Below are 13,224 nucleotides of genomic sequence, written 5' to 3'. Positions count from 1 at the left end.
GTGTTACCATACTTTTGTAACGTTCACATTGTAACGTTTTCACATTCGTTACACTTCCTCCAAAATTGTTACACTTCTCAAATTCGTTACACACTTCTCAAAATCGTTACAGTATGTTCCTTTTTCACACAGGTATTGAAAGGGAGGGGCCGGATGAATCGGTGGTTATGATCAGAAGTGACGAGGAACATGTTATGAGTGTGGGCGGAACACACACGATTTACACACTATATTACGATCCACACACGTTTGGGGAGAGTGAGGAGTGCAAGAGTCATCACATCGCAGATTTTAAGGAAGAAAAAAGTTTCCTTCTTGTTTCATCCGAAAGTATGTTTTCACCTGTGTTTGTTCTCTTCCTTTGTTCTGCTATTTAATTATTTAATTAGTCTTTATCTGAAATTCCAAGAGTAACGATTTTCCGAATTTAAACTTCTTTTTGATGGAATGAAAGACAATGAAATGCTCGATGTTGACATCATTGTGAATTCGTGAACGAGTTTGTGAATTCGTGAACGTGAAAAAAAAAAAAAAAAATACGAACGAGTTTGAAATTCGTTTAGTGAGTGAGATGCGCACACCTGTTTATTACAGTTGTAGGTGTAGAAAGCTTACAAATATCGTTTGTAAATATTCAATTACAAGCAAGAACTTTATAATGTGTTCAGTTGATATTCTTACCTGGGAAACGGAATGAATTGTCACAAATGTCTTTCCAGAAACCATTTTGGTTTTTTATGAATATATTCTAGAATTATTGTCTGAGTTTGCCAGGTGTACCTGCTGATACCTGCAGGGGTTTGTTTCCCATTCTGTAAGAGTTTTAAAAACGAGCAAATGTTGTTTGAAAATATTTGCTACCTTGGCAATTTTTAAGAGTGGAAAGCTCATTTGAAGGTGTTCAGTAATACCTGCAATGCCCCAAATGCCCCGATTCGTCAATGTCTGGAGTCGATGAGCTGTGCAACGCGCTTCAAACAAAACCAAGCAGGTGTGTTGCTATAAAAGGTAGGCAAAGCAGGGAGCAGCTGGCCGTGCTCAGGGTGTGGCTGTTGTTTTGAGCAACGCAGCCTTTCCATCTGGACATACCTTCTAAGATTTCCATCTGGGATAGACACACCACGCCACGCAAGTTTATATGTACAGTAACATGCATGTTTTTACATCAAATACATCAAAGCGTTAAAAGTACAACTCTTGGTCATATTGCAACATCACAGATGTGTATTGTAACCAGCACGTAATATCCAGCTTAACGAAGTGTCACCCGAGTTCTGGACCTTCTGTGCTGTTCTCACCCAGTAACATTCTCCGATGTTGAACTGTATTCTATGGACATGGAAGGGGGTTAAGCATCGGATGCACCTGACCCAGAATCTAATCGGCGACTTATTCATGCCTAACCAACTCATCCACCTACTTTTGTCATAAACCATCTTCAACTTTGTTTCAATATCGTGCGATATATCGGTTTTGGTCATATCACTCTGAATGGTGAGGAATCATTCAAAAAAATTAAAATAATTCTCACATCGGGATCTTCACCAAGATCGAATCAATTCGTCCTTGTCACACACCCAACACGTCCACCAAGTCTTGTTTGAATCCGTACATAACTTTTTGAGATATCTTGCTATATATATCGTTTTCGCCCTTTCAGTGGTGAATAATCACTTTAAAATGTTTTTAAAAGACTATCGTATTGGGATCTTCACCAAAATTGAATCAGTTCGTCCTTGTCAAACCCAAAAACCTGTCCACCAGGTTTCGTCCAAATCCGTCCACAAATTTTGAGATATCTTGCTATGTGTATATATATATATATATATATCGTATTTACTAAAATGTCGCACATCTTTTGGGAATTTTTAAATATCATACACAGGTACTAATTTTTGGGATGAATTGCCGTTACATATGAGAAAGAATAACTCGCAACACTGCGTCCGTAAAACTCTTACAGAGTATTTAATGTGAGATTAACTATGTTAATAAATCAAACCAGCCATGTTAAAATTTTAAATATTAAATTTTTTAAATTTATTTAAATTTAAAATATTTAAACATTAAATTTAAATGTTTAAATTAATAATTTTAAATGAAATGTTTAAATGTTAAGGGACCATATCTGATTAGCATCTTATGCTATTTTCTGGTTCCTATTATCCAATCATTTTTTACTTTTTTTTTGAATGACATTGTAATCAAACTGTTGGTTGATTTTAATGTGGATAATAATAATGTTCAAGTTCAAGAAAATTAATTAGTGATTAATAATGAAAATAAATGAATAATAATCATAAAATAATTAAAACAAATACAATACCTAAACCACCACTGTTTCATCCAAATCTGTAACTAAAAAAAAAAAAAAGTTAGGTGATCATTTGAATAATTAAATAATTAATCGATTAATCAACAAATCAGTAAATTAACTAGAATGGCACTTGGTAGAACACATACCTTTGCCATGCTGAACAGTTTATTGTTTCTATCCCACTAATAGGCTGAATCTGGATTCGGACCTGAACCAAAATCGAATTGGCTTGTTAAAATGAAATAAAGCACTTAATAAATCGATAATAATTAAGTAATTAATCAATTAATCGATTAATCAAAAAATAAAAAGCATTTTTGCCAAAGCACATGCTCACTAATGAGCTCACTAATGAGATATGCTAATGAGATAAGATGGCTGAGATATCGCCTGGACAAAAAAAACAAGAAATTTGTCGTGCATAGCATGATACTCGCAAAATCCCTAAAATAAGTTGTTGGCCTATGATGACCTCAAGAATAATTGGTGGTTGGATTCATTGACCCGAAATGCAAATTCTCTTAAAATTTCAAATCAATCAGATGAAAATTGAGGATTTTTCAGATTAAAATTGATGATTTGGAAGTTTGACCTTGAGTTGACCTTTGACCTTAAAAGTAGGTGGTTTCCCAATTCAGTGAGGCACTTTGCAAACGTTATTTAAATTTCAAGTCAATCTAATGAAAATTGACAGTTTTTCAGGTGAAAATTGATGCTATTGGAGAGATAAAAAAAACAAGTGGACACAGCTAGGACTTCCAGGAAAGAAGTCGGTATTTCAAAAAAGTGGATCTTGGGTGAATTAACGGGGGTAGAAAAGATCATGGTTTTGGATAGGGGAAGATAAGAGATGGTGGTGAACAGCTGTTTACAAGACCTGGAGGGAGGAGTGGGATTGAAGGGAGTGGGGGAGTTTGTTCCAGAGGCGGGAGAAAAGAGGAATGAAAGAGTGAAGGTGAGCAGAGAGCCTTGATTTTGGCAGTTTCACGATAAGAGGGTTGCTGGCAGATCTTGTGCGACCTGCAGGAATATTTGGGGGACAGAGCACAGAGAGAGCTGGGGGAGCAAGGCCGGAGAGGAGTCGGTAGAAGACAGTAAGACCACCAAACTGCTTGCGGTGAGTGAGTGAAAGACCCTCAGAATCAACTTCATCGTGGAGATTCCAATGATTCTGAAAGCTTTGGTTTCAACAGCGTGAAACCGAGCTGGATGTGAGGCAGGAGCACCGGCCCAGAGGGGAGAGCAGTATTCCATTGAGCTGCGGAGGAAAGCCTTGTATGTGGTGAGGAGCTCAGGTGTGCCAAGGAAGGACTTCGCACGACGGAGGATGCCTCGTCGGCGACTGGCTTTGAAGGCCAGTTTGGAAATGTGGTTTTCCCAGGAAAGAACCTCTTCCCCTATCCCTCACTGCGTGGACCCAGACATCCGAAGCCTCCTCTCCAACTTGACAGATCTCTCAATCCAGGCCACAAAGTTTAACAGACTCCTTCATGGACCATCTGTTTAACATAATTCTTCCTCCCACAGCACATCCCTGACTCCTTATTGTCTCTCCAACAACTATTATCTCCTCCCATTTGATAGGATTGAACCCCACCCAGGCGACAGAGATGCACTTTACATCAACAACTCAATTTCTCACTGGCTGTGTACTGATATTACACCTCCCAATCCCCAGGAGTACCTTTGGTAACGACTTTTCCTCTGCTCCCACCTCTTATTTCAGTGTGTTGCACCGTCCTCCAAACAGTGACGACTCCATCTAACGCATGGAACATATCATAAAGGCAGTGGGAGACAAGAAGGGAAAAGAGAGGGAAGCACAACAACAGTAGAGAACAGGGACATCAGGAGATCTGTGGAAGGGAGTGGGCTGGGGTTGGTACACTGGATAAACAAGATGGACACTACTGCGGATTTCAGGGAAGTTAACGGTTTTTGAAGGAGGTGGATTTGGGGTGGATTTACGAGGGTAGAAAAGATCATGCTGCATTATTGGGGGCTGGGAACAGGATATCTCAAAAAGCTCTGGACGGATTTGGACTAAATTTGGTGGAGAGGTTGAGCATGTGACCCGGAAGAAGTGATTAAATTTTGGTGAAGATCCGGATCTGAATCTGACAATTTTAAAGTAATTCTTCACCATTGCAACCACAGCGCTGAAACCGATGTAATATAGCAGGATATCTCAAAAAGCTCTGGACGGATTTGGACGAAACTTGGTGAACAGGTTGTGTACGTGACACGGACGAATCGATTCGATTTTGGTGAAGATCTGAATATGGATCCAGATAGGAGAAAAAAAAAATTCAAGTGATTCTTCAGCATTGAAAGATAGGGCCAAAAACGATATGTCACATGATATTTCAAGAAGTTGTGGACAGAATATGACAAAACCTGGTGGATGAGTTGGTATAGTGACAAGAACAAGCCGATTAGATTTTGGTTCAGGTCTGAATCCAGATCCGGCCCATCAGTGGGATACAAAACGTAAACTGTTCAGCCTGGCGGAAGTTTATACTTTGAAACCCCCTCTGCTCTTTCAATGCTTTGTTTGTCTGTTTGTCAATCACCTACAAGTCACAATTTTAAACCGATCTTCACAAAACTTCAAGAAATAGCAACAAGGCTATTGATTTTGAGGTCAAAGGGTCAACATCGTCCAAAGGTCAACAACTTTGTCTGATTTCTAAAATCATCAATAGTCATCCAATTGACTTGATATTTGAACAGGATTTGCCTGTCAGGTGACTTAATTTAGTATTAAATAAATACAATCTTCACTTCATGACATCATGGGTGAGCAGCCACGGACAGAAAATAAGGATGAGAAAAAACGAGTTTCATTTACTCAGTTTCTTATTTTTCAATTCGACAAGTGAAAAAACCTATAAAGTCGCCTTAATTTTCTTAAACAGTGTTATTGGTGCACTCCAAGCGGTATCGCGAACACTCGCCGTGCTCCACCATTTGGGTCACTCCTATACCTCCTCTGTATTTACACCTTTCTACCTCATGTCCGCCTCTACACAATCACTCAATCTCCTTTTCGGTCTGCCACACCGTCTCTTTCCAGGTGATATCATCCTCATCGTTCTTCTATCCTCATACTCCTCAATTATCTATCCTAATACGGTACTCCAAATGTGTGTCGTGTCGCGCCACCTCCAGGTGGGAGAGGGTATTACAAGTGCCCAACATTTACAACACAGTATTCCACTCCCCATGTTTCCCAGTCCAGTGACGTGTTTTGAATTGTTAGCAGACGGCATGGTTTTGCTTCATGAACGGAACCAAGATTAGATATTTTTTTTGGATGCAATTGAGGCAGCTGTCAGTTGCCTATACACCGCCCAATAAATGTATGTGTCAGAGGAATGTGTTACACGCTTGGACCAAGATTGCCGTAGGGTGGGTACTTTGCTAGTGTAAGACAAACCATGGGGTTTATCTGTTACTTTTTAAAAGGTTGCATGTTTGATAATTTTTAAATCTCTCGCCTCTTTCCATTCAGAAATGAAAATGCAACCACAGGGACCATACACCAACGACCCACAAGCCTTCGTGCACCCCCAGGGACCATACACCAACGACCCACAAGCCTTCGTGCACCCCCAGGGACCATACACCAACGCCCCACAAGCCTTCGTGCACCCCCAGGGACCACAAACTGGCTTTGTGAACACCTCTGTGAATATTTCACAAAATTCTGCACCGACCCCTGGCATGAAGACTCCCACAGACTACCTTGCATGGTCTCTCTTCAACTTTGTCTTTCTCAATGGATTCTGCCTTGGTTATGTGGCCACGGTGTATTCCATCAGGGTAAGATTGATAGGTAGAACTCCTGCAATAACGATGTATTTTTCCCTGTACTGGCCATCACTGATTCATACAGGAAGGATAGATCACATGACACCCTTAACCTCATTAACCTGTACCCTATCTTCATGGCAGGCGTCGAAGAACAGGAAAGCTTGACAAAAACAATATGTCTTTGATACAGATAAAAATTAGAACGCCACTCTGTAGAGCGCATACTCCCGCCGTGGGTTTAGTTGGAATAATACGTTTTGTTTAACATCCCCTCTCCCCAAAATAATAAATGAAAAAGAAAGTAAGCCCTAACTGTCAGAGAATTTATTTTGATATATCTCGGAATTAGAGGAGAAAAACATCATTTAGGAATAAGAATAAAAGCTTTAATGCAGTAAAACAGAAAAATTCTTTCCCAAAAAAATTTCCCCAAAAAATTCCTGGAGCCAGAATAATATCCTGAGCTTCACCAAAAACTAATCAATTCTTCCTTATCCCAAGGGCAATCATCCCACCAACTTTCATCCAAATCCGTTCAGAACTTTTCCAGATATCTTGTTCACAAACACACGAACACACGAACATACGAACACACACACACACACACACACACGGACGGACACGATCGAATGCATTACTCCATCGCGGGAGTAATAAAACTGAATTTTTAACTGAATTCATACCTCCATAGGAGAGGGTGTTACTCTCCAGTACTGGAACCTGCGATACTTATAGGAAACCCGAATATTTGAACCATCTGTTTTTAAAATTCGCTCCTCATGACCGACCCAGATTGCGTCTATTTCAAACTACCGGTATTAAAGAAGTGGGGATTGGTGTGTCGGACATTTTTACCGAACTACTGAACATCATCCACCGAACATTTTTGCGATTTAAAGCAACAAAAGCAATCAAATTTCTATCGCTTTCCAAGCCAGCCGTTCCTCATCAACTTTTTGTTGGAGTGCTTGCTTGAGTATTTAAGCAGCTTGGCGAGCATGTGTTCTCCATCACTTGGGGACATTTTATCATCATGTGGAGTAACTTTAGTATTCCTCAAAGTTGTCCTGTGCTGCATGCTCGGAGTCATTGTCCTGTTGTAACGTAAATCTTCACCGCAGTCTAAGGTCTTCCTGCTCAAGCGGGTTCTGCTCAAGGATTCTCTCAGTCCCTGCCGTTGAAAAGCATCCTCATAGCATGATGCTGCCACCACCATGCTTCATTATCGGGATGGCGTTAGATGGGTGATGAGCTGTGCTCAGTTTCCGCCAGATGTAGCACTTTGCATTCAGGGCAAAGAGTTCAATTTTCGGCTCATCAGACCACAGAATATTTTGCCTCGTGCTCTCAAAATCTTTCACGTACCTTTTTGCAAACTCCAGGTGTGCTGTCATGTGCCTTTTTCTCAGGAATGGCTTCCGTCTGGCCACTCTCCAATAAAGCCGAGATTTGTGAAGAGCTGCAGAGACTGTTGTCCTTCCAGCAGCTTCTCACTTCTCAGCCAAGGAATTCTGTAGTTCTGTCAGTGTGGTTATTGGGTTCTTGGTCACCATTTGTGAAATCTGTTCTACTTCTACTAAAAAATATCAGTTTGACCATCCTTTTACTTTGTGCTTTTGCTTGTTTCATTTGGCCTTGTCAGTCAATAAAAACTTGCTTTGGTGGTTTCTCTTATTCTTCCACATAACGATCAGCCATTTTGTTCATTTTGCATTCCGACATCTATACAACGCTACTTCACGACCTCATTTGTCCACGTTCACCTGCCTGTCAATGGCTCTTCCATGACTTAACATTTCTTCACAAATTCCAAAATAGTGCAATCAAACATTTACTGAATAGATTTTATTATTGATAAAAGTCTCTCACTTGAAGTGAGATGTGATCCTGAAACAAGATCGGATGCTGGAAGATTTATACGAAGGCTGTGATGGATGATCATAAGTAGAACGTTTAATGCTTGTTTTTTCATGAAAGTTTGAAACTTTTTTAAAACTTTTTTATTTTTTTTATTATTTTTTGGTATTTTTTTGTATACTAAGTCGAGGCTCATGTAAGAACTATAGTCGAGGCTCGTCTTGTTTCCATGATGCATTGTTTTTTTCTTTCCACTCCATCTTGTTCCATCAGTCCCGTGACAGACGTCAAATGAATGACCCGGTCGGAGCCGCCGAGCACGCATCGACAGCCAGAGCTCTGAACATCGCTGCCACGGTCATTTCCATTCTCATTTTGCTCATCGCAATAATTATTGTCGGTGTCTTAGTATCAGCTGCGGCACATGCGGTTAGCACAGTGTATAGTCAATACCCCTACTCAGGCTTTAATGTCCCTATTCCTGATCCCTACTCAGGCTTTCATGTCACTACTCCTGATCCCTACTGGTTTGGTAAATAATGAAGGAAAGAGGATTGTAGAAGTTTGTGGTTGACCAATGCCCTATGGTGAGGTACCTTCGTGAAAATATCGTTACACGGTGGACAAAAGTACCATTTTTTCACCAAAGCATCTCCATGGTATACCTTTTAGAAAAAAAGTGAGCTACAAAAAATTGGATAATGGGAAGGGCAATATATGACGTCATTATGACGTCATCAGCTAATTATTACACAATTATATATTTTAAAAATCGTTTAATTAATTAGGAGTAAACCGTGGAGCGTATTTTAACCTTAAAATATATGTTTCTGAGGTGAAGGAATTCAATGCAGTTGCCAATATTGTTCTTAGACTATCTTTAAAAGATTTATGATGTCATTATGACATCAACTAAAAATAAGCTCATATTACACACAAATTGGATTGGTTAGTCAACGCTGACATATGGAGAGTCTTTAGTTCATAAGGCTATGGTTATTGGGTCACAGAAGTTAACGCAGCCGCACTTTTTTTATTTAGACTGAGCTATTACGTTTTATGACGTCATCATTACATCATCTGCCAGTTGAATAAAAGGATAGATGGTTCAAAATTAAACATTGAATTAAATATATGTATATACATCATAGTCGCGCTCCTCTCCCCTGTTGTGATCAATGATTCCATTGAGATGTAAAAAAATAACGATGTCTTATGTCATTATTACCTCACAAAAACACAGTGACAGTGATAGCTTAGTGTCAGTGATGAGCTGTCGATGCAAGCAAATTATTTCTGACAGTTGCAACTGCAAAGTTCTGTGCAGGGTAGACCACTTCCATGAAAAGATCCTTTGGCTGTAGTGGACGACGGATTATGGTCAATGTTATCCAGTGCACAGACAGTGAAGAGTCCATTCCTGAGAATAGATGGGCACACAATTTGATCAGCGGTGAACCGGTCACACATTGCAGATGCCAATTTATTCTCCAGCTGCAGGACCCGGTTGTAGGAGATGCTCAACCCCAGTTTAGCAAGTTGGTCAACAATTATTCTGTTCCTCGTCAGTGTGTGAATATTCAATCCAATGTAGACAGGAAGTGGAGGCTCTCGCTCTGGAGACTGCAGTTTTTGGGAGTGGCCCCTTTCTTGCATCTTTTCTTCGAATTGTGCAGGTATAACTGAGCCATTGTTTGACTGGCCTGAGTGTCATCAACATCGCTCTTCAGGTGTGGTCCATACAGGATCATTGATGAAAGGAGTGTGAGGCTGGGAAGCATTTTCTGGCACTTCGGGGGGAAACTGCCAGAAAACTCGAAGTGCGTTTCTCTGAATATTTCTCTCGGCATATTTTTGCGACTTTTGCAAAAAGGAGAGCTTCTGATTCATAGTCGTGCTCGATCAAACCATCTTTGAGCATTTGTTGCATTCCCTCTGGAAACACAAGAACAATGTTCTTGCCATCTGTCTGCTCTTGCACACCTGTGTCAGCAAAGTGTTCAAGAAGTCTGCTTTTCAAACGACTCTTGTTGATTGAGACATCCTGCCCAAGATTTTGAAGACGACGTTCATACAGATCCTGAAGGCCAGATAACTTGAAGAGGTATGTCCCATCCTCAATGGCAAACTCAACATAAGACACCAACTCCACAAACGCTCTGGCATCTGCTCGTTCTCTTTCCGTGTTTGAGGAAACACCTTTACGGCGATGAGCCCGATTTCTGTTTCTATATTGCGTCAAACAGTTAAGGTGGTATTTGGCTTGTAGGGCAATGAAATCACCCCCTGTTATTAGTCCCCTCCCGGTGTACACCGGAGGGGACTATAGGTTTGCACTCCGTCCCCCCGTCTGTCCCCCCGTCACGCAAAGAACAGTTTTCCGGACTTTCTTTCTAAACTCATAATGCTAATGATTTCAAACTTGGTACGTGGTTTCCTCATGATAAGTTACAAATCAAGTTCGAACTTCACGACGTTTCGATCATTTTTGACAAAGTTATGGCACTTTGAACTTTGGTAATTTCCCCAACAGTTTTCCGGACTATAATTTGGAGTGCGGTAAGTCAAAGCTGTTAATATTCCTTGTTTTAACTCCAATTTACATTCTGTTTCCACTTTTAGTGAGAAGTAGGGGTCTGTGCAACCATTCATAAACTTTATTTGGTGCAAATTGGATAATTTTTAGCCGAGTTACCTCAGACCGTGAGGTGGTAATTATATAATTAACACACAGTGCAATACGTGCAGGCTGCTCCACGGAGCGACCTTGCGGGCTTATTTTAACTCCGATTTACATTCTTTTTCCCCTTTTAGTGAGAAGTAGGGGGTCTGTGCAACCATTCATAAACTTTATTTGGTGCAAATCAGATAATTTTTAGCCGAGTTACCTCAGACCGTGAGTTGGTAATTATATAATTAACACATAGTGCAATACGTGCAGGCTGCTCCACGGAGCGACCTTGCGGGCTTATTTATCTCCGATTTACATTATTTTCCCCCTTTTAGTGAGAAGTAGGGGTCTGTGCAACCATTCATAAACTTTATTTGGTGCAAATCGGATAATTTTTAGCCGAGTTACCTCAGACCGTGAGTTGGTAATTATATAATTCACACAGTGCAATACGTGCAGGCTGTCCCAACAGTTTTCTGGACGACAGACTGCCGGTAGGGGACATGTATTGCAGCGCAATACTCAGAATGCTTGTTTTGGATAAAAGTTGTTCATCCTGCATATCAGTTGCCATCTTTCTGAGGGACTGATCAGCACCAAATGTTTCGAAGTTGTGTAATTTTGGGCACTCCTTGTTTCACAGAAGATGCACACACACACATTTGGCATCAAGCACCGACTGCCTCTTTGACCGTCGCATCTCGGGAGCCTCGGCCTCATGTTTTCTTTTCTTCATTACTTGCCTTTTGAGTTGCGAGTTGTTGAACTTTTGAAGACAAGAATGATGCCACGAGGCATTATTTTCCACAAAAGTTTCCGACTGTTCCTACTGCTCCATATTCCACATCAACTGGCAATGCATTTATTTTCCTGAACTCTTCGACATTTGCCAGGAATGCAGCACATACTTCTCTGGCGTTACACTTAAATCCTTTCTGTGGACAACATAGTCTTTCTGGTGTAGTTTTCATGCAGATGATGCAAGCAGTCCAATCCATGATGACCTGAAATTAGATAGCAACAGTCCACATAAGCATAAAAAGTGGAATATTCAAACCAATTACATGTTCCAATGTTGTAAATTAATACGTTTTGTCGAATTTTGTAAACTTGCAAAGGTATATTTTACATGAGATGTAGAATGATATTTAAAAATTTCTTAGAGGAAATCCGTTCATTTTACTGAAACCTCTGATAATTATGAATGCGCAAGACCATAGATGAAGCTTTTTACAGATTATTTACTTAGGAACGTCCCTTCTGCTTAAGATACCCAATTTCCTTTATTTTCAGAGTATTAAATTCACACATTGCAGTATGCCGAAAAGGATTCAAAATTATCATCCTCTGTACAGTGACTTCAAGAAATGATGGGATAGTCAATGAAATAGTCTGTGTTATCACTATATAGTTCCTATGTTTCATACGCATAAAATATTAGAAGAAAAAAAAACTTGCACCCACATAACTGTATATTTTCCCTGTGTTAAAATTATGTGTAAACATGAACTCAACAAAGAAAGACATGTAGGCCTAAATTTGATCGGTTGCAAGAGTTTAAAGATCACAATCTAGTTATATGGAAAATAACAAGAAGTCATATCGACAAATACTTTCATTGTAGCACTTATGTCAATAATCAAAGATTCTTTGGTTTTTTTTTCAACAAAATTAGAATATAGTGACGTCACTGCAACAGCAAATCAGCTTATGGTTGCTTAAATGTCATTGATTACATCACTCTTCAATTCCCTGACCCTCAAAATGTCAAATTTATGACTTGGAATCTCATCACGATGCTTCACAACCTCATTTTCTACATTTACTTGCTCTACCAGCTCGGTAGTAGATTGTGACATCATGATGATGTCATAAAGTACACTTCCTGTCATCCGATTTTTTTGTAGCTTATCCTCTTTTTGATTGTAACACATTGGCAAAGCTTTGGTGAAAAAATGGTGCTTTTGTCCGCCGTGTAACAATCCTTGGCATTTTTGTTACGAAGGTACCTCACTACTACTGCTTATGCTTGCCACCACCACATATCTCTTTGTTTTAAGATAAATGCAGATTGCTTCTGCTTTAATTGCTCATTCGTTAAAGTCTCTTATCTTTATATCAAATGAAAATTATCCCTTTTGAGTAACTCATTTTGTTTTTGTTGGTAATAAGCAAACTATTTCAAATGTCTGGGGTTGATTATTTTATCCCTCCCTATTGTCCAAACAATAAACTTCATATTCAACTTTCTTTTGTTTGTGATTTGTTGATGCTGAATAGCGAAAGCATCTGATGATTTAACCGTTTGAGTACGGATGACGTCCAGTGCCGCAATCCGCGAAAAAGTTTTGTGTACAGATGACGTTACTACACGTCATCGACTATACCTATAAATAGATCGTCAGTACGTGGTTGCATTCCTGTACCAAAAATGCCAAATTAATCCCGTACCGGGAGTATTTTTATCAAAAAAAATCCTGTACTCAAAGGGTTAAATTTGCAATTTTGTATAATATTTCTCGTCGATTTCGAAATGACGTGTTAACTGGAGGAATGGAATTTG

At 39.7% G+C, this 13,224-nt stretch overlaps 1 long non-coding RNA gene across 1 annotated transcript; it reads left to right on the top strand.

The window, feature by feature from the left end:
* The first annotated feature begins 244 nt into the window (after nucleotides 1-244).
* On the top strand, nucleotides 245-12,904 carry LOC137427733 (uncharacterized). Its single transcript, XR_013623456.1, has 3 exons — nucleotides 245-330; nucleotides 5,832-6,142; nucleotides 8,264-12,904. It is a non-coding gene; the product is annotated as an uncharacterized LOC137427733 (long non-coding RNA).
* Nucleotides 12,905-13,224: the final 320 nt, after the last annotated feature.

This window comes from Myxine glutinosa, chromosome 5, assembly GCF_964187855.1.
Source record: "Myxine glutinosa chromosome 5, kmMyxGlut1.1, whole genome shotgun sequence".
NCBI classification, from domain to species: Eukaryota; Metazoa; Chordata; class Myxini; order Myxiniformes; family Myxinidae; genus Myxine; species Myxine glutinosa.
This window is presented reverse-complemented; position numbering and strand designations above follow the sequence as displayed.